Genomic DNA, 21,831 nt, shown 5'->3' with positions numbered 1-21,831 from the left:
GATGGGTAGGGGAGTACAAGTCGGGGAAGAAATTATAAGCAAAGAAAGTAATAAATATGTGGGTAAATCTGAACAAATTTCTATTTTTAAATGATAATGTCTAACCCACAAAGCTAAAAAAACCCACAAGATAAAACTAAAATACTGGGCAAAAATGGGACCCAAGCTAGCAGGGGGAGGTGTGAGAGGTGGTAATGACTACAATTAAATGGTCTAAGCTCCTTGCATTGTTTAGGAGGGGAGGAAAGATAATGATTCACTTTAGACTTTTAAGTATGCATGCTTAAATTTCCAGAGAACCGCTAAAAGAATAATAATAGAGTGTAAAACTTCCAAAGTACTATAGAATAATACATGAAATAAGGAAAAAATGTTAATCAATTCAAAAGAAGGCAAGAGGTGAAAGAAAAAGAAACATGAAGATGTGAAAAAAAAAGAAACATGAAGAGGTAGGACAAATGGAAAGAATAAAATAACATGAAAGAATAAACTGAAATCAATCTGAAATTACAATAAATATAAATGCTTACATATTTCATTTAAAAGATATGTATGACTGCATAAAAACAATACCCAGTGTTACATCATTTACAAAAGATACATCTAAAATACAGGATGTAGGGACCTCCCTGGCAGTCCAGTGGTTAAGATGCCTCGCTTCCACTGCAAGGGGCATGGATTCAATCCCTGGTCAGGGAACTAAGATCTCGCATGCTGTGCGGCACGGCCAAAAAATAGAAAACAAAATAAAATAAAATACAGATGTAAAGAGTTTGAAAAATCAAAGAATGGAAAACAAAGAGCAAGAACCAATAATGAAGAAGCTATTATATCCTTCTGTTGACTAGTATTGTTGCATGGACGCCAGACAAAATATGCTTTAAGACAAAAAGCATTATGAGAGTTAAAGTGCACTACTTCATAATAATAAAAAATTTGATTCTCCAAGAAGATAGAAGAATTCTAAATGTGTATATACCAAATAGTGTAACTTCAAAATATATCAAGAAAAAAATGATAATCTACCACCTTACTGAGAGACTTTTAATACACTTCTCTCAGTAAAACAATAGATCAAATTGGGATAGGGACTTCCCTGGTGGCACAGTGGTTAAGAATCCGCCTGCCAATGCAGGGGACATGGGCTTGAGCCCTGGTCCAGGAAGATCCCACATGCCACAGAGCAACTAAGCCCTTGTGCCACAACTACCGAGGCTGTGCTCTAGAGCCTGCAGGCCACAACTACTGAGCCCGTATGCCACAGCTACTGAGCCCACATGCTGCAACTACTGAAGCCCGTGTGCCTAGAGCCCATGCTCCGCAATAAGAGAGGCCACCACAATGAGAAGCCCACGCACTGCAACGAAGAGTAGCCCCCACTCACCGCAACTAGAGAAAACCCATGTGCAGCAACGAAGACGCAATGCAGCCAAAAATAAATAATTAATTAATTAAAAAAAAAAAATTAGGATAGTGGTCATCTTGCAAAAGATAGTGCCTTAGGGGCATAAGGGGACTTCTTGGGTGAAGCTAACATTCTATTTATTAACATAAGTGCTGGTTACATAGGTGTGTTCACTTAAAAAAAAATCCATCTGTTTACAGATATAACTGTAGACATAAATATACACACAACATATGTTTACATATATATAAATACATAGGTATCTATACTATATATCTATATATACTACAAATGGTGTGTGGGTGTGTATATATATATAATGTTTCCATCTATATGAAATCGTGTGCAACTAAACTATATACAGTTTCAGGATTTAAAAAGTATGTGGTAAAATTATAAAGAAAAACAAGGGCACAAACCAGAAACAACATACATCCACTCACATCCAAGTGGCTAGAATTTTGCCATTCTTTTTTTTTTATAAATTTATTTATTTATTTGTTTTTACTTTTTTGGCTGTGTTGGGTCTTCAACGCCGTATGCGGGCTTTCTCTAGTTGTGGCAAGTGGGGGGGCTACTCTTTGTTGCGGTGTGCGGGCTTCTCATTGTTGTGGCTTCTCTTGTTGCAGAGCATGGGCTCTAGGCGCTCGGGCTTCAGTAGTTGTGGCACACGGGCTCAGTAGTGGTGACTCGCGGGCTCTAGAGTGCAGGCTCAGCAATTGTGGCGCACAGGCTTAGCTGCTCCACGGCATGTGGGATCTTCCCGGGCCAGGGCTCAAACCCCTGTCCCCTGCATTGGCAGGCGGATTCTTAACCACTGCGCCACCAGGGAAGCCCAAATTTTGCCATTCTTAGCTGCAAGGGAGTCTTAGAAATGTAGTTAATGGACATAGGTGGGAAACTAGTTCACTCTGCCATAGGCCGAAATTCCATAGCCTTGAAAGTCAGGCTTTCTCCTGGGACAGGATTTTCACCTATTAGCAGCAGTCTGGAGGACCCAGCTCAAAGAATTGACCTGAAGGCTACAGAAGATACTGCTTTCTTCCATGAGTGACAGTGAAGTTGCTAATCTTTCTGCCTGGATGGTAGAAGGATGAGATGGTGAAGGGGAAGTGAAAGAAAAGCCCACCTCTTTCTGGGTCCAGTTAACGATGGGAAGGAAAAAGGAGATAAGAGAAGAAGACAGTGGATTCTGCCTCTGGATAGAGGAGCTACCCCTGAGTGCAGAGGGATGTGTTTGTGTCCATCCCCCTCCATCATCCAGAGCCCTAGGAAGAGAGGGTCTGCACCAGCCTGGAACACAGCTTCCTCAGCCCAGCACTGCAGCCTGATCAAACAGAGGGAGCTGTGTGGTTGAGTGCCTCGGGTAGACTGTGGACTGAGTAGTGGACCCCTTGCAAGGACCACCAGGCCAGTGGGCTTGACGGATGGTGTCACACATACTCAGAGTTTGCTGCCAGTGGGAGCTAAGGGTGGACCCAGCCAGCAGGGGATGACACGTCAGGTTCTGATAAAGCCAAGAGGATGACCAGATCAACTTTTTTTGCAAACTGTGGGTCACTTATTGGGTCCCAAGTGTGGTTTTTTGTTTTTGGGGGTATTTTTTTCATTAAATAAAATAGAATGGAAAAGATCTGAGTACATCAAGTATAAATAGGATAATAATACCTTGTAAAATTTCTATTTCAGCTATACAGGTTATTTTGTAAAAACTTTTGTATCACCTGTCCACATATGCTTACTGGAATCTCATGAAAATGTATCTGTGTTTTACTTTGAATCTTTGGAAACCACTGGACTAGACTATGTGTTATAAGAGCCACAGACTTCATCTGCTAATACAGAACAAGCAACACCATGGCAAGAGACCCAGCCTCTGAGACTCAAGGCCACCGTAACTAAGGAAACAGATTTGCTAGTCCTCTGTAAGAAATAAGAGTACACGAGACACCCCTTCCTCACACTCTGACATCACCGGCAAAGAAAGGGAACAACAGGAAGGAAGGGATATTGTTTTCCTAGGAAGACTGAGCATTATCTTAAGGGACTATTTGGATTATCAGATCAAACTAAGTTTTTAAATAGACGGGATCAAAAGTTATTATTCTTTTTCCTGATAACCGATGGGTGTTTGCTGGGAGGAAGGTTTGCCGCAGACAAAATAGACAAATTGCATTTTTCTGCACCTCACAGTTGCAGAGTGGGTGAAACTGGTGACCCTACAACGTGAAGCGGGGAAGAAGAAGGTTGTGGTCAGGGAACAATATGAACGAAGTCAGGGGAGCTAGAAGGAATAAGGCAAGTTCAGGGATGAATGAACCCTGACCAGATCTGGGGGCATTTCCTGAGCACTAATGGGGACGGCCAGATTACAGAAGGTCTTGAAAGTTAGGCAGAGGAGGACAGACTCGGTAAGGAGAGCAACAGGGAGCCCACATAGGTTCTTAGTAGATGAGGGACATAACACAACAGTAACAACGTAAAAATAAAAATAGCTACAATAATTTAAGTTGCAACTACGCATCAGGCTGTCTGTCAACGGTTTCTCATTAGCTTTCACAAGCATCCTTTCAGGATTTCCACATTAATGAGTCTTATTTCACATTACTGAGCCTGAGGTTAAGGTCACACAGTTCTAAGTAGGTTTGAAAGCAAGAAGTCTAACTTCAAAGCCCTTAACTTCCAGAGTGGTTTAGGGACAGAAGTCTTCAGGAGGACAGAGGAAGGAAAGGGGCCAGGAGGGACAGAGCACCTCGGAGGGTCCCAGCAGTATTCTCAGAGTGAGGCACTAGAACTCAAGATGAGGAGACGACCATGAGGTGGATTTCAAAGAAAGCAGCAAGGAGCCCTGGTGATAAATGAGATGCCTGGCATGTAAAACAAGTGGCTGTCCAAGTTTCCCAACCTGGGAAACAAGGATAATGGTTGTAACAGAGAAAAACCAAACCAAAACAAAAACATACACAACAGAATAAGTGCCCTTATTGAAAATTTCTGCCTGAATGCTTAGACTCAGAGCTTATGTCCTTCTCTTGTTCCCATTTCTCAGACCGAAAAACCACTTTCTCAGGATCTTCATTTTGAAGTTCAGAGGACCACTAAAAATGACTCTTGTAAAGCATTCTCAGTTCCAAGACTGTGGAAGGAGCTGAGAAGTGGAGAGCATTGTAGAGGCTGCTGGTGCCCGGCCCACGTCCCCTTCAGGCCTCACTACTCAGCGCCACCAGTCCAACCTTCTCCTCGACCAGAGGTGTCAAGAACCTCCCTGAGCACCTTGTCTGGCAGAAGCTCACGCACCAACCTTAAGTGCTGGGAATCAACGTCTCCTGAGTCATCAACCAGTGCCCAGAAGCGACATGCTGGACACCAGCTCTCAGCACGCCTAGGCACCCCTCGCAGTGTAACCGGGGATGGAGGTGGAGGGGGCGGGGTGCGGGGGCATAGACGAGTCTCCCACTCACGCCCCCTACTGCTGTCTTGCTGGGATCGTCTCCCAAGTAAACTACCCACCCTGGAATCCTCCTTGCACTTACACCTGGAGAGAGGAACTCGGGGAGGGCGTCACTTCAATCTGTCGACATCAGCTTAAAATATAAACTCCAATAGGGCCAAATTTGGGGATACTTACGGTTTAAGAAGCCACTCAGAGTTAGGGAACAGACGGTTGACTCTGCCGGTGATTTCTTCCCCTTTAGTTCCCTATCACAGGGCACAGTCGCTTACATGCAGTAGGCACGCAATAACTGTTCATTGAATGAACGGGTGGGTGATCCGTTCCCCCAAGTTGGTGCATATATATATATTGAACACGTCCCTAGATCAATTCTTTAAAATGACTTCACATGTGAGATCTGTGAAAGTACACGTGTGAAATATCAATTAGTTCCATTCAAGTGCTGATCATTTACCTGAAGTCTTCCAGAGAATTAGAAAGTACAGGGCACCTGCATCACTGAAAATGTCCACATCGGTTCCATTGCTAGTTCCAACCGGTCACATACATACCAGGCATAGTGGGGTGCCCAGGTGAAGATTTAACTTGTCATTTTCCCCTTTGCCAGAATGAGAGCAGAGCTCCTGGCTTAGATGAGAAAGTCAGACTAACCCAGTTTCACTTGGTCTGTATAAACCCATGTGGAGTTTGTTTGATTTACAGGTAAGGGGGTCTCAAGAAGGAGATACCCAACACCCTCCTAATCTGACAACTTAAGCCACTTGTTTTTTATTCCGAAAAAAATAAAGGAGGTATCATTGAATTTGCATCTCTGAGTTTCTTGAGCAGTTCATATGAATTATAAAGAGAACACTGTCTAGGAAATCTGTTTTCTGGATGCCACCAACAGAAATTCTAAGTGTACTATTTGGGTAATTAAAGAAAATCATATCCCTGTGGTAAGAGCCCTTTGTTCACCAACTAGGTGAACGTGCTCAGGGATGCATGAAGGGAATTTCAAAAGATGAAGATGGCAACTTCCCTGGTGGCGCAGTGGTTAAGAATCCGCCTGCCAGTGCAGGGGACACAGGTTCGATCCCTGCTCCGGGAAGATCCCACATGCCACGGAGCAACTAAGCCCGTGTGCCACAACTACTGAGCCTGTGAGCCTAGAGCCCGTGCTGCGCAACGAGAGAAGCCACCACGACGAGAAGCCCGCGCACTGCAACAAAGAGTAGCCCCCGCTCACGGCAATTAGAGAAAGCCCGCGCGCAGCAATGAAGACCCAACGTAGCCAAAAATTAATTAATTAATTTTTAAAAATTCATTCAAAGAAAGAAAAGATGAAGATAAATTAAGGAAGGTAAGCTCTGACAAGGGAACTAAAAGGGTCCTCCCATCACTGATGGTCAAACATGGGAACACAGAATGTCAAGAAGCAAAACCCTACTTCTTGCCAAAATCACAATATTTTTCCCGCCCCTTGCAATTTTTCCCAGGAGGAGACTCCATTTCAAGCATAGGAGGGGGAGTTATCAACCCTGGAATAGAAACAGAGGAGCAGTTGTAAGGTAGCCAGTGGGACGGAAAATGACCGGAACTTGGAGTCAGGGGGCCTGAGGGTGAGAACTACTTGGACCAAAGAGTGTGTGGCCTGGAAACATAGTTACCTCAGTTTCTTCATCTGTGAAGGGACATTACTGCATATTATCATTATTTATTATTAGTAGTAGTAATATTAATACTAGATTATTACAATAATGAACAGGGGCAGCACCTGATAAACGAAAACCCCTTATCAGTTTGATGTGACTTTTCTATATTATCCAGTATTGCCAAACTTACCATGAGCAACTTATTTCTTTTCCGAGAGACCATTCTAAATGCTAAATCCAATTCCACGAAACAATATGACTGTCTTAATTTAGAGACCTTATTAACTAGTCATTAAATGGTAACTGTTTTCATTTTACAGGCTGCAAAAATGTTAAGTTTGCCAAATTAGAACATTTCAGACTTTAAAGAGAAATGTGAGGTTATCTAAAATCTAACCTTGTATAATATTCTAAAATCACCTCTTCCAGTAGGACTTACTACTGTCTGAATCTTAAGAAAGTGACATCTGCAAAGGTAGCGGACACACTCTGTGTAATATTTGGAGTCCTCCATTAACAACTTCAGCAAGGTCCTGGTAATTGGACAGCATCCTTGAGTTCCAAAACAAAGTCCCCAAGAACATCGGAGTATAAATGCCCACTCAAGGAGAGTCACTGGTCTATCATTATGAATACGCCTTGGGACAGCTCCGGTGGTTTTCTATGGCTGTACACACTCATTCTTCTTTGAAATGCAGGTGGGAGGAGGGAATAAGATAGCTTTAAACAGCCTAAACATGAAAAGCTTTATTCAACCCAATTCAACAAACCAAAGTTAACCACAGTCATTTTCATCCACTACCACAGCCAACTATTTTGTGCTTATACTAGTTTTATCTTTCTAGAGGAAACATTTTCTTTAAAGACAGAAAAAGTTCCGGCACAAATTGTGGGAAGATCTGTGGCTTCCCAGAATATTGATTATTTTAATCGCCATCTCTGACCCACACAGGTACTAGAAGCATGGCAAGCACAGTGGAAGTAATAGGAGCATGCAGACAGGGGGCTGTCCTTTCTACTTCTATAAACTCCCCAACTGTGCAGCCTCCAAGAAACAATGCGAGGAGGTTTGCTGTGACCCTAAGAAGCACAGTGCTATGGATACCGTACGCGTGAAGTCCCTGCTGCCGGCTCCTTCTTTCTGTAACCGAGCACATGTGAATCAAGGGGTTGTGAAAATTAGGAGTGGAAGTGAAGGGGATCCCTCTGTCCGCCACCCCTACAAATCTTAATATTTATGGCCTCTGGGATGTAAACAAGGGGAACTGAACTCAATCCCAATACTGCCATTTCAGTAAATCTCATAATAGAAGAGATAATCTGAATATGTTTGATGATATTCAAATATCATCCATGTGTTATCATTTTACTCAACATTCAAAACACTACCGCGTCTGCCAAGCAGATTATATAGCTTGGCAAACTTTCATTTCATGAATGACACTTAATATGAAATAATTTTCACTGACAGAGTAACAGTGATGTAACAGATCCTGAGGTGGCACTAGGATAAATCCACACATTCCAGGACAATGACAATCGACTCATCTCAAACACCTCCACATGGTGTTCCTGTAACTTATGAGGAAAGGGGGCCCTTTAAAAACGTCCTTTCCTGGGGATATATGTATATGTATGGCTGATTCACTTTGTTATAAAGCAGAAACTAACACACCGTTGTAAAGCAATTATACTCCAATAAAGATGTTAAAAAAAAAAAAAAAAAAAAAGTCCTTTCCCCTTCCCTTATTACAGATGGAACCAGGGCTCTTTCATACTTATAGCCAGTCCAGCCTAGCGCTATATACAGAATGGCTTATTAGAGCCCATTGTCTGCCATTCCTTCTTCCTCCTCTGAGCACAAGTGCCCTCTTAAATTGTCAAGGCAAAAGTTCTCTCTTCAGCCCAGAAGTTCCAGGACTCTGCAAGCAATTCCCTCGGGGCCTTCCTTAGAGAATATTTGGGGCACTTTAAAAGCAGTGGTTTTCAAACAGTTCACAGGGATACTAGGGTCCTAGGGTGTGCCCCAGGCACAGCCCAGGAGAAAAGAGCAGATTCTGGGTTCCTGGCTCTTGGTTCCCCCAGAGCAGCTCTGTTTTTATTCCACTCATATATTAGGGTCTTGCATAAGACTCCATTTGGTGCTAAATATAAAACCAAAATGATGTCTTCAAAAATGTGTGAAAACCATCGCAACAAATGGTGCCCTCCCTTAGGCTCTCTTAACCCCCTCCCCCGGCTGTTCCCTTCAAACGGAGGTTTCTGTACTTATTTTCCTTTAAAGAACCTCACCCTGCTTCCTCTTCCAGAATTTGAAACATACATGAATTGAAACTGTTAAATATATTTATTTTATAATATTCAGAAAGTGATCCAGAGTTTTGCACAATAAATCTTTTCAAGGTTAAGATTCATTTTTCTCATAAGGACTCTAGCCTGGCTTTAGCTATAGCCCCTCCCCAAATTCCAACTCTCCCCAACTCCATCAGCAAAGGAGGCATACACCTGACATGTAATTTTTATGGATTTTACTGTTACAAGCCAAGAGAAGAATGAAGCTGACTCTTTCCCTTTACCTCTCCACAGAACTGGCATTTGGTTGGTATTCTGGGCTAATTATTAGAAATTTGGCATCATCATCCAAAAACGCCAACTTCAATTAATGTCTATATATCTGACAACTGAAAATGAATTGGAATTTTACTGAACATCTTGTGTGTTGGTCAAATAAGTTGTATATAGCAGTATAATGAACCATGTTTCTAATCTCAGAGTCAAAAATAAATGAACAGAAATGCCAAAGATTTGGAGTAATTTAATTGTACTCCTCCAAAGTCCATTTAAAAATGAACTGTTCTGAGCAAACTATTTGACAGACAATGGAGCATGAAGGCAGATTCTAGAAACTAACAAATCCCATTCATTTCCTTCAGTTTGTAAAAACAAGCAACTGACATGTTTCCTGCCAATGAACACAGTTGAAGATAAGAAAGCTCCCTACAGGAAATCCTTTGCTAAAAGAGAACAGTTGTGCCACTAAGCTTAACCTTTTTCACCGAATCACAATCAGTTAAATATTTGACAAGAGGGGATCATGAAGTACACGCTAAATCACCCCAATGATGCTATACTGCTTCTAACGTCTGTATTTCCTATGGCATAGATGCAGGATATTAAATAAATATTACAGTATAGTTAAGAGTTTTTCCACCTCCTCTCCCCTGCCACCATGCAATTAGTTTATGAAAACAAGGGGAATTTTCTGCTTTTTAAAAAGACCAAAGTGTTCGTTAAGTGAGATGTAAAATTGACCATTTTCAGTTAAGACTAAGCAATACCATGCTATAAATCATCACGATTATAAGAAGGATATTTCTCAATGAATATCAAGCACCTTCAAATTTAAAGACTACCATTGACAAGATTAGAAAAATATAAGAAATGCACCGGTTTTATATTTACAAGCTTCAATGTTGACCCTCAAATTCAAAATTTAGCCTCCTCAGTTATTTTTTGCTTAGCAAAGTGAAAGGGGGAGATCTCCAAACTTTTCTCCTTTCTTTACTCTCCTCACTAAAACCACTACCAAGATATTGAAAATATTCGCAACCTTGAGTTGGGGAACCTCTCAATTACCCTAAAAACTAAAGCACTCTTCTCCATCCACAGAAGAGGAGGAAACATTTCTAAGTTAACCAAAATAATAATAACTGCAGTTTTGAAAGAGCCCTTATTTCTGTTTAGGATTACCCTTTCCCTGCTTTGCTATTAAGAACACCCTCATACTTCCCAAAGCACCAGACAGAGTCTTCATCTATCCTGTACAGGCAGCCTTAGAGCAAAGCTCCAAAATGCCACAGTTCTTCAAATTCAATTGCAACAGTTCAAGTTAGAAGCCTCTTGCAAACAGAAACTCTTCATTATACCGTCCCCAAATGACTCTTCAGCCACAGGTAACAGCCTAGTCTTTACAGCTCCACAGAGTGTTGTTCTAACAGTAGACTTACAAATCAGTTCGCTTCTACAATTAAATGATCAAATACATTCTTCTTAGCCTTCCCTGGCGCAACTCCGAGGTAGCAAAATGCAAAGTAAGCACGCGTGCTCCTCCTTGCTTTAAGCCCTTTTCCTCACATCTTTTCAGTAAAAATACAGTTATGAAATCCAGGAGACTGCATTTTTGGTTGTTGTTGTAAAATGACCTTGATTTGACAGGCACGGTCTCAGGTTTCAACAGATGCTGTGGGAAAGCTTACAGAAGGCAACATGTTCTCCAGGCATCTGTGATGACATGCAGGTTTTGTTTTTTTGTTTTTTAAATGGTGGTTATGGTAGTGTACGTGTGTTGGAGGGGGTAACTCGTCTCAGTTTCCATGACAACCATGTCTCTACTCATCGGTTGTTAGATACCATCCACTTCCTGTGTCTAAATTTTTAAGCCAATCGGAAAAGTGTTTATACATTTAACAACTTCTGGGACGGTGCTTCTTTAATTGGGGTGTTTTAAGGCTCAAATGGAGTTGTCCACCGGCCTTGTATTTTTCGGCTTATGTAGAACATTTCACAATATTTACCAACTCATTCTTTTAAGGTGAAGAATGCCCCTTTTTTTTTTTAAACTTGAAATGCATTCTCCTCAAACCAGATGCCACAATTTCTTATAACAGTGTGCAAGCTGATTTTGATTGTTGGCTCTTCGTGGCCTTTTTCTTTCCCTGTTACAGACTTAAATTTAGTGCGTGATACGTGCTAATAATGCACAAGACACATTATCAAAGTAAAGATGCAATTAAACACCATCTGCTGACACTGATATTTAACTCTTAAGATCAAAAAAAAACAGGAAAAATTATTCTAAGTTGAACAACTTTGCATTCTATAACTCCCAAGGAGAAACCATTGAGAACGTATTGTAAAGTGATACGTCTATAAAAGCTGATGTCTGCAAAGAAATTTGTCACCAGAATGGCCTACTTTCTTTGGATAGAAGCAACAACAAAAAATTAAACACAAAGGTATCTCAAGCAAACTGCACCCAAATTAAAAATCAACCTTGCAGAAATCTGGGCACGAGAAGGCTACTCTGAAATTACAGCATGATTTTCAAAGAAGGTTTTGGGTGACTGTTTCCCCAAGTCTTCATGGAACTGACCAATCAGTGTGAGAGCAGAGTGGGCTGGAGTCATCTGTGCAGTCTTCCGAGCTCTCCAAGCTGCTCTCCCCTCTGTAAGGCAGCGCTGGCGATCAATGAAAAACAGGGAACAAAAGGAATATAACAGGATGTCTCCTTAGCTAAGGAAAATGATTCCCTTTTTCCTCAATGAGCCAGCCGCACCCTGCCCACAACAGCTCCACATGGGAGCTCCCAGCAGACCAGACCTTTCGGCTGAAGCACATTTTACACGTGCAAATCATGTGTCCCAACTGCTGGCAAATGTGTCACCTTAAGCACATCCTGTGACAGAGGGCTCCCCGAGCCCAACCAATTGAAACTAATAAATTAAATAAATTAATAATCCCACCATTAAAAGCTGCCAAGAAAGACTGTGTTTCCCTTTCCCAAATGTCAAATCCGAGAGTATAAACAAAGCATGAAAAATACTCTCTTCAGCCTCCCCAGCCAGTAATCACGGTTTTCTCCTCAAAACCAGGTTTCTCCAAAAAGAGAAATATTCTGACTGCCCTCAAAGGAAACTCTCATCTGTATATGTCATATCAGGATAACCAGTTACAGTATCTGAAAAGAGGTTTAAACTGCCCACAGATTTGACACTGTTTATAATTGATAGCAAAACACTTGACTGTTTATAATTGATAGCAAAACATTTGCGACAGCAATGCTGTAAACTCTGCCCGAGCCAAACTCCACATTTCACACGTTAGTTCCTTGAAAATAAAAGTAATGCCTGGGGAGCCCACAGAAGTAAAGACCTAGGAAGTAATTAACAGAATTACATCAATTATTTCATAATTTTTTAAAATTATCCATTTGTCTGCTATTTAAAAAAACAAATTTAAAAACTACTATCCACAAATTCCTGAGAAACTTTTTTTTTTAAATGAACTTACTTTTGAGACAAAACTAATGAAAATATGCAACTTGCCAGCCCTGGATCTCTCCCATTCGGACTGCATGCTATAAATCAATCTGAAACCAGGTGGAAATACGGGGGCGGACACCTTAAAAAATCAAAGGGTGCCCCCAAATGCAGCAGCCTGAACACTGAGGGCTTCTCGTGACAATGCTGAACCAGAGCAGAAGGTCAGGAGGCAGGAAATGAGCCCCATTTTCGTTACCTTCGATCGCCTGCCCCCCTTCTGCTTCTCGCGGCCGCATTGGGGGGCTGCGGCGGCGCTGGACTCGCGGGTGGCCCCGCCGCCGGGTCGCGCCGTCTCCCGGCAGAGCTGCAGCCGATCGCGGCCGGAACCCCGGCTCCAGCCCCGGCGCCCGCCCGGGGTCGGCGGCGCGGCTCTCACCCGGGCCCGGAGCCCTGCTGGGTCCTAGTGCGCGCCGCGCGTCTGCCGGCGGCCAGGTCTGCAGCCCGCACGTACGGCAGGCGGCTCGCGAGCACCGTGGTTCCCCGGGAAAACCGAAAACCCCGTCGTCCTCTTTCAAAACCAGACACGGTAGGTGCGAATGAACTGGAGCTTAATGTCAAATCCCGGCCTAAGATGTTAAAAGAAAAACACTGGGGACAACTGAACTCATTGAAGGCGGATATTAACATCTGTAGCCCCAGTGTAAAGCGTAGGGCAGTAACTGGTTTCCGTAGGTTCGCCCGGTGCACTTGTGATATTGTACATTCACAGACGGTAAGAGAGAGAGTGCGGGATCAGTAATGATACGTTCCGAAGATATAACGGCGCCCCCGAGAAGAAAAAGGTTGAAAATTGTGTGTTTAAAACAACGTTTTAAACAGTTTTCCAGTGATTTTTTTTCCTAACACGTCCTTCTGCATTTTGCTTTCTCTTACTTTATCATATGCTATTTTAAATAACAAAGGCCCATATGGCAAAACACGTAGTCATTTGATTTTCAAAAGACCTCAACAATTGCATCAGAATATGCACTCATGTATCTCCTAAGAAATCAACGAGCAAGAATTAATGGTGGCATATGGTGTGCTTCATGGAGAAAACTGAATTACAAATTAAAACAAATGCAAAAATTCACAAATTCAGTAAACTGAAAGTAAATTATGACCCTAGATATATACACAAATCAGCTTATGTACAATTAGGGGAAATGTAAGTTCTAGATTTCTCTAACTGCAGAAAGTGTGTTACATGAAGAGATTCCCCTCATTTGCCCCCAAAAGGGCTTTCAGCGCCCTCTCAACACATTTGTTTACTACAGCCCACCTGGAAGGCAACTTTTAAACTTGCAAGTGCTCATTTAAGAGGACAATTCTATTAGCTCTTAATTCAAAATAAAAGTGCTTTAGTTTGAAAAGCCTGTTTAAAAGGCTTCAAGACTGGGAGCTTTACTTTCAGTCTTTGATATCACCAAGTTTCAAGGTCACAATTCTGTAAAACTGCTAATAACAATGGCGCTGTGGTTTGACACCAAAAGGAAAATCAAATGTGTGTTTTCTGAGTTCTATTTTTGGAGCTCAAAAAGTCCCTTTGAAAATTACTCTTGCCCTCCTCCTTCCCAATTATAGCTAAATAAATGTAATAGAAGATTTTTAGTATTAATTAAACATCAAAGTCACCTTTCCTGCTGCCTGATGTCCACGCAAAGAACCAGTTGTAGTATGTTACACTTGTCGATCTTCAAAGCCCTCGCACAGACATCTCATGTGATCTTTACCATACTTCTGTGATAAAACAGACACTATAATCCCCGATTTTCAAACGAGAAAGTGGAGGTCCCGAAGGGTACAGTGACTTGTCCAAAATCACACAGCTGGTCCTCAGAGCAGCTGGGATCCCCAACTCAGATGCCAACATCTCCAACAGACTCCTGCTTTTTCAAGTGCCCACCTGGCCTCCCAACTATTTCTCTACAAACACTATGGAAAATGAGGTATCCAAAACAAAAACTCAGTTATGTTCCTGTAGTCATCATTTCTTACCTGTTTTAGAGCAGCGATTTACCAAAATGGAAGTAAGAGGCTAGTTGCAAAAGTTTTAGTCTCTGCTAATTGAGAAAGCTGGCTGGTCAGACTTCTGTCCTGTGGCTGTCCGGGGCACCCTGGCAGACTGAAAACTTGAAACTCTGGGGCTAAGCAATGTCCCTGTCACCTATACACCTTTTTATTCTTTATCAGAGACTAGAAACTGACTCCACTTGACACATGGAGGAAAGAGGTTTTCTCAACTTGATTGGGAAACCAAGGTATTTGGAACTTGGTTTTCTATGTGCAGTCCCAGCGCTGAAACTCCACAAGAACCCTAGAACCTCAAAAGTTTCAGATACCTGGTGGCCTGTTCATGATATCCAGGGCATCCCTGCCCAGACCTGGTGATAATCGAGGTGTTACTTCTCAGCCCTCCTGCACCCCTGGGAAAGTCGCCAGTCAGTTCTGTTTGTAGCATTCTACTTCCTCCTCTCCTCTGCTGAAAGGAAATGTAACTTCTCTTATGATGTGGCCCAAACCAGCTAAACACCGGCCAGGTGAGTGCTGGGTGACATTTAACTGAAAAGACAGAAATATCTGATTCTTAAAAATGATTCATTCCTGGGCTTCCCTGGTGGCACAGTGGTTGAGAGTCCGCCAGCCGATGCAGGGGACACGGGTTCATGCCCCGGTCCCAGAAGATCCCACGTGCCGCAGAGCGGCTGGGCCTGTGAGCCATGGCCACTGAGCCTGCGCGTCCGGAGCCTGTGCTCTGCAATGGGAGAGAGGCCACAACAGTGAGAGGCCCGCATACCGCAAAAAAAAAAAAAAAAGATTCATTCATTTCGTGGGCAGCTCATAAGGAAGAGTCTGGGCGTGTCAATGTCCTCAAAAGAGGTGGACGAGCTTCCTGGGGAACCACTTGGAAGGATTCATGCAAAACTTACGTGGTGAATTCGTGTGATTCCTTTGTTGAAAACTGGTCTAATTATAATCACACCATCCACTGTGGCCTTCAGATGTTGTACATGCTAGGCTGAAAGTCATCTTAGCACCAATAGGAGGTGATGAGAAGCTGAAAAGAAGAGCTGGTGGTGAGCAATTCCTCAAAGCAAGAGTGCACCAGAAGAGGGGCTGGTCAGAAGAAACCATCATTCATTCATTCATTCATTCATTCATTCTGTATACCTCAAACGTTGAAAACCTAATGTTTTCATGTTTAATGTAAGCAAGGTACTGTTCTAGGCTCTGGGTATAAAATATAAATAATGCATTATACGGAGCCCTCAGACAGTCAAACAGTTGCAGAGTGGTGGTGTAAGTGCTGCAGTAAAACCACGTTACAGGCACTGTGTGTTCGAATGCCAGTGGTTCCAGTCCTGGGCCAAACGTTTGACTTCAGAGCCATTCTCAGCCTTGCCTCTGCTCTGTTTTGCTAGTAGCTGACTCGTGCAGGCCAAGGTTTACAGAATCCTGGTCAGTTGGCTAATAGCTGGGTATGGTCCATGAGAGGCACTGGAGGGAAAGTGGAGGGTGGGAGGAAAGGAGAGGCCAGAGAATGTCTTCACCTCCCTCTTGCCTCTGACAGCATCTCTAGCCATGACTGCATCTAGCTGGGGCTTCTGCCAGGTGACCCCAGCCCTTGGCTCAGGTAACACCGTCACTTCCTGTTAACTCTCCAGCTTAGTGATATTAATGGCTTTCTGCTAAAAGTAGTTGCTGGGTAACTTCACCTTCCTTTGTTTGCATCTCACATCCTCCATCACCTGTGGAGCAATCCCCTGTATTAAGTTCCTTCTGTGCACATCAGCAAATCCCAGTGGAAGGGCAACTTACAAAATACCTGAGCAGTACCCCTCAAAAGTATCAAGGTCATTAAAAACCAGGAAACGCTGAGAAACTATTACAGCAAAGAGGAGCTTCGAGGAGACATGACAATTAGATGTACTGTGGTGTGCTGGATGGGATCCTGGGACAGAAAAAGGACATCAGGTAAAAACTAAGGAGATTTAATAAAGTATGGATTTTACCTGGTAATACTGTATCCATACTGGTTCGTTGATTATAACAAATGTACCATACATTAACATGTAAGATGTTAGTAATAGGGGAAAGTAGGTGTGAGGTAGGTGGGAACTCTCCGTACTATCTTCTCAATTTTTCTGTAAATTTAAAACTGTTACTTTTAAAAAGTGTATTTAAAAAAAATTCTTCCATGGTAAACATTTGAAGTGGTTTTGTTTCCCTACTACAGAAACCCCACTGCCTCCCTTCCCAAGCAGGGGCTAGGTCTGATCCAGCAGGTCTAGGGCTTTTTTACAGGGAACTAAAACAGGGGGTTTCATGGTCAAGACATCAAGACAACCCAGCAAGGGATCAAGTAGCTCTGGGAAGCCAGGAAAAAACCTGAATCTGAAGCCAGAATGTGGTCTGGGCAAGGATGATGAGAGGCGGGAGATGGCTGTGAGTGAGGAAAGCAAGACAGCCAGCCTGGGGGCGGAGCCAGGGTCCAGGGTGATGGCTGAGAAGGGAGGCTGCTTGAAAGACTATGGGGTGTAGGAAGGGCTGGCCCCGGCCTCTCTGGGTGAACAGAGAGAAGAGGAAGAGGGGAAAAGGAAGAACAATAATAAGTCACTGAGTCGTTTTACCTGCATTTTCTCATTTCTAGCCCCTTATAAGCAGGGTACTATTTTTATTCCCATTTTACAGATGAACAAACTTGCCCCAAATCGCACAGATATTTAGGGGCAGAATAACAGCTCAAATACAAGTCTGTAGGACACCAAAAGAGAATCAACAAGTCACCATGCTGGGCGCCCTTGGTAGAAACCATGAAGTTGAGTCTTCGAGGACAAGTAGAGGTTAAGATGTGAGCAAGTGTGGGGAGAAGAAGGACTTCACGGAGGGGACATCCTAGGTGTGGGCAAGGGCATGGAGGGATGAGAAAGCCAGGCAGGTCAGAGAGCTGCATGGAGAGCAATGAGGCTAAAACAAAGGTTTCAAGTGAGGAAGTGCCTGTAGGTCCCACTGGAGATGCTGACAGGGGCCAGTGCCCACCCAGGTTTACACTTTATCTTGACTTGCACATGGCAAACACATTTATCTCCCTTAAGCCTTTGCTCAAATGTCCCCTTCTCAAGGTCTCTTGAGCCTCCTCATCCTGCTGTACTTTTTTCCTTCTTCCCTTGTACTTACCCCTTACTAATTTACTTATTATTCATTGTTTGTCTCCCTCCACCACCAACCCCCATACAAATAAAAGTTTCACAAGGCCAGGAATCTGTTTTATTCAGTGATAATTTCCAAGAACACAAAACAGTGTCTGGCCCACAGGAGGTGCTCAATGATTTTTTTTTACATGAATGAATGAATGAAGTTAGTAAATAAGAAAGTATTTGTATCAGCCAGGATACTTCAGAGAAACAGAACCAATAGGATGTGAAGATATATAGAAAGCAGTTTTTGTAAGGCATTGGCTCACATGATAACAGAGGCTAAGTCCCAAGATCTGCAGTCAGCAAGGAGAACCATTGGTGTGATCTCGGTCTGAACAATGGCAGGCTCAAGACCCAGGAAGTGCAGATGTGTCAGTTGGAGTCTGACGGCAGGAAAGAACTGATGTCCCAGTTCAAGGCAGTCAGGCAGGAGGAGGTTCTCCTTACCCAACCCTTTTGTCCTATTCAGGCCTTCAACTGATTATATGAGGCCCACCCACGTTAGGGAGGGCAATCTGCTTTATTCAGTCTGCTGAGTCAAATATTAATCTCACCCAAAACACCACCACTGATGTAACCAGATATCTGACCAAATATCTAGGTACCCCATGGCCCAGTTAAGTTGATACATAAAATTCACCATCACAGTTTTGAAAGGGACTCGATCATTCTAGAACCTGTAAGGAGAATGATTTACAAGGGAGCAAGACAAAGGCAGGGAGACTCATAAGGAGGATATTATTATACTAGTTCAGGCAAGAATTGATGCAGACCTGCAGGAAGCCATCATTGGTAGCTCCAGATGACCCTTCTGTGACCCATGGGTGATATGTGATGTTACATACCAAAGGTATCACCTAGACACAATGCCAGGAGGAATCAGTCGGAAGTGCAATGTCCAGAAAAGAACAAACTGGAAGACTATGGTGGGTTCTGGTCATTGAGAAGTCCCCTTGCGGCAGGCTGGGGACAAGAGCACCTTCTGGCCTCTTTAACGGCTCAGTTGGAGTCGACATAAGTGGGGGTGGCTACTTGGCTCTCCTTTTGGGGACTTTCCACTCCACTAGATGGTCCTGGTGTTGAATGGGAGCAGGCATCTTAGCCCCACACTGGGCCCTTGCCCCCACGCCAGGCTGATCAGAGTCTTCTGGAATTTTCTAACTGAAGTCAGGGGAAGTGGGCTTCCTTCTGCTCTGGTTTCCAAGTTGTAGGGTGCTGCCTGCAGCCACACCCTCAGTTTGTGGGCTCAGGAGATGGGTCACAACCCAACTATTAACCCAAGCAGGACATAAAAACATGATGAAAGCATAAAATAAACTTTGGATTCTCCAAACAGACCTTTTCCCCCTCTATCGTCATAAACGGTTTAGAAGAGGCTGTATACATAGCCACCGTTTAGGTACACACAGAGACGCACAGAAATCCTCACTCAATTGGAAATTATGTCATAACACTAACTTTCTAGATACAGGTGATATCAGGTGATATTGAAAGGCAGATTTTCCACTTCCTTCTTTGGATGCTTTAAATTGCAATAAAATGCCACCTGCCTTTGCCCTGTGAGGTCACAAACCTTAACATCCTCCATGAAACCAATGGTGTCACCCTTCTACTAACACACTTAAGAGACGGTGCACTAGCACGTGACCCACCACTTTCTGAGGATCTAATGCCTCCCGCAGGTGACGGCACGAAATCACTACTGTGAAGCCATGCTTGTCGGAAGGAATGAACAAACCTCACTTCGCTTCATTCACGTCTTTGATATTTATCACATTCCCTCCTTTATATCGACCAAATCCGGTAATTTGCAGGTGGTCCTGCGTTGGCAGTAGTGATGAGCGGGTGGCATCCCCTTCTCTGTAGGACCAGTTACAGAATTGGCTGCAATTCGTGTCCTCAGACTCGTTTCCCTCAGCTCTGGCTCAGCCCTCGTGGAGTGATTTATCCCGGGGTCTGACTCCTGAGCAGAGCTTGGGGCAGAGCGCTGCCAGAAACAGGCCGGCCTGGCTCCAGGCCAACCAGCCGGCTTCTGAGCTGAGACTCTCCGTGTCTCCCCAGACCCGCTTCGTCTCCCTGGGCCTCGCTCTTTCAGCTGTCTCGCCTCAGGTAATCATCCACACTCCGCAGTTCCCAGCTCTTTATATCCCCTCATTGCAGATCTCTTTACACATGTTAAGTAAGCCTTGAAACACCCAGGAAAGAAAAACAAAAGGCTCCCCCCAGCAGGAGGGCAGCCCCCACTCACCCCGAGGAGGAAGGACCCTGTTCCTTGGAGCAGACAGGGTTGGGGCAAAGAGGGTTGCACCAACTCCACACATCACAGAAAACCCCATTCACTTTACAGTCACATGTCAGCATCACAGGACAACCTCCCACCTCGGGGTCACCCGCCACAGTTGATCCAGATGACCTTGGGAAGGTGGGTCCCAGGCAAGACTCTGATTGAGAGGCAGTATCTGTATCATGCCTGTGATGAATGCCCTTCAGTCTGTACTGTAGTGGTGACGGTCACGGTCATGGGCTTTGGAATCAGAGAGGCCTTATTCCACACCACGGTCCTGCCACTTCCCACCTGAGCTGTCTCGCACACGTGGCTTGGAATCCTAAGTCCCACTGTCCTAGTTGTAAAGAGGATATGACAGTATCCAGCAAACCCCCTCCTTGGTTTCTGAGGAGGATGAAATCAGATCATGCGTGCAAAATATTGGGGGCCAAAATTAAAAACATATTTATTTTTGGCACATAAAATGGTTTGTTTCAAAACCATCTCTCTATCTAATCCCAGTCCATCTGAATTAATGTAGTTCTCTAGCTGTGTTGGAACCTTTAACCTTTATCTCAAATTAGCACTGAAGTGTCTCATTGACAAGAGATGGTGCAGAAATCCAAATGATGTCTGTAGTTTAGTTGAGAGCTTATACCATATTCAGTGTCTTAGTTTTGATAAATGTATCCTGGTTATTTACAATATTGACATCCAGGAAGCTGGGTGAATGGTATACCGGAACTCTTTCTTTCTTTGCAACAAATGCTCATCTGACAACAACGATAACGTTATTAAAATGCATCAAAATCGGTAACACTCACACATAGGTCTAATACTTCACCTATACTTTCAGTATACTATAGTAAAATATCTCCTTAGGGTTCAAAAACATGCCAAGTTTTTTTGTTACCAAAAGGAGAGGCAATTTAATGTTATCTCTAGCTGTTATCACCACCAAGAAAAATTCCTTGAGTTTCCAGTGTCTGCAAGGCACCATACTGTACGTGAAAACTGCAAACATTACTGTCAGGAAAAAAAGGCTGCCTGCGTGGAAATCATTTGAAGGTAGCCGTTCAGATGTAAGATATTTGATAACTTTACTATTTAAGTCCCCAGTGCTTCCCTTATTTCACAGAAAATGGATGACTTACCAGTCAACCAGCTCCGCGCTTTCCCTTCCAGTGGGCAGTGACTACCAAGAACCACCTTGTCAAATAACGCCGTAGATTATACTGCTCGCCACCCTGAGTACAGTTTTTGAGATGTTCATCTGAAAATGCTGAGATCTTTTCTCTCTCTCACTTAAAGGAGACCAGAGGCTTTACATACTTTTATTTCCTTATTTCTTGTACCATGCACATTGTGAGATACTCATGGGGGTCAGAAGGAGGTTTGCCAAAGGCAGAGGGTGAGTTTTGTTAATGGCTTTGACGTAGATCCCATCAAAGAATGTGAATATCCTGTGGCCACGTTCCAACAGGTTCAGGAAAAGAGCCGCTGCTTTAAAATGTGAAGAGATATATGCTGTCAGGTTGCCCAGCTCTCTAGGCTATTAGGAATCTGTGAAGTGTGACTCTCTCCTGAACGTATGTTGGCAAAGCATCTCATCATTGAAAGTGCTGTTGGCACCTACTATGTGCAGGCATTGGGCTGGGTCTGGACCCATAGAGTAGATGAAGACATGGTCCCAGTTCTCAAGTGCAAGAACGACATGTGTCACTGTTTTTAGTTGCCCAGGATGTGACCTCCTTCCTGTGCTTGGGGGAATCCCCGACCTCGGGAGTCAAAGCT

General features: G+C 43.5%; 1 protein-coding gene across 6 annotated transcripts in view; it reads right to left on the bottom strand.

Annotated features, from left to right (window-relative positions):
• Window positions 1–14,986, bottom strand: part of FOXN3 (forkhead box N3) — a 408,764-nt gene extending 393,778 nt beyond the window's left edge. For 3 of the 6 annotated variants that reach the window (XM_024736286.1, XM_024736287.1, XM_024736278.1), the window contains exon 1: window positions 12,791–12,926. The gene's annotated coding sequence lies outside the window, so the exon portion shown is untranslated. Of the gene's footprint in view, window positions 1–11,645; window positions 11,731–12,562; window positions 12,667–12,790; window positions 12,927–14,915 lie in introns of those variants that run through there. The other 3 variants (XM_024736279.1, XM_024736280.1, XM_024736282.1) reach the window with 3 other exon arrangements.
• Between the last annotated feature and the right edge of the window lie 6,845 nt (window positions 14,987–21,831).

This window comes from Neophocaena asiaeorientalis, unplaced genomic scaffold (genome assembly GCF_003031525.2).
Source record: "Neophocaena asiaeorientalis asiaeorientalis breed wild unplaced genomic scaffold, Neophocaena_asiaeorientalis_V1.1 scaffold152, whole genome shotgun sequence".
NCBI classification, from domain to species: Eukaryota; Metazoa; Chordata; class Mammalia; order Artiodactyla; family Phocoenidae; genus Neophocaena; species Neophocaena asiaeorientalis.
This window is presented reverse-complemented; position numbering and strand designations above follow the sequence as displayed.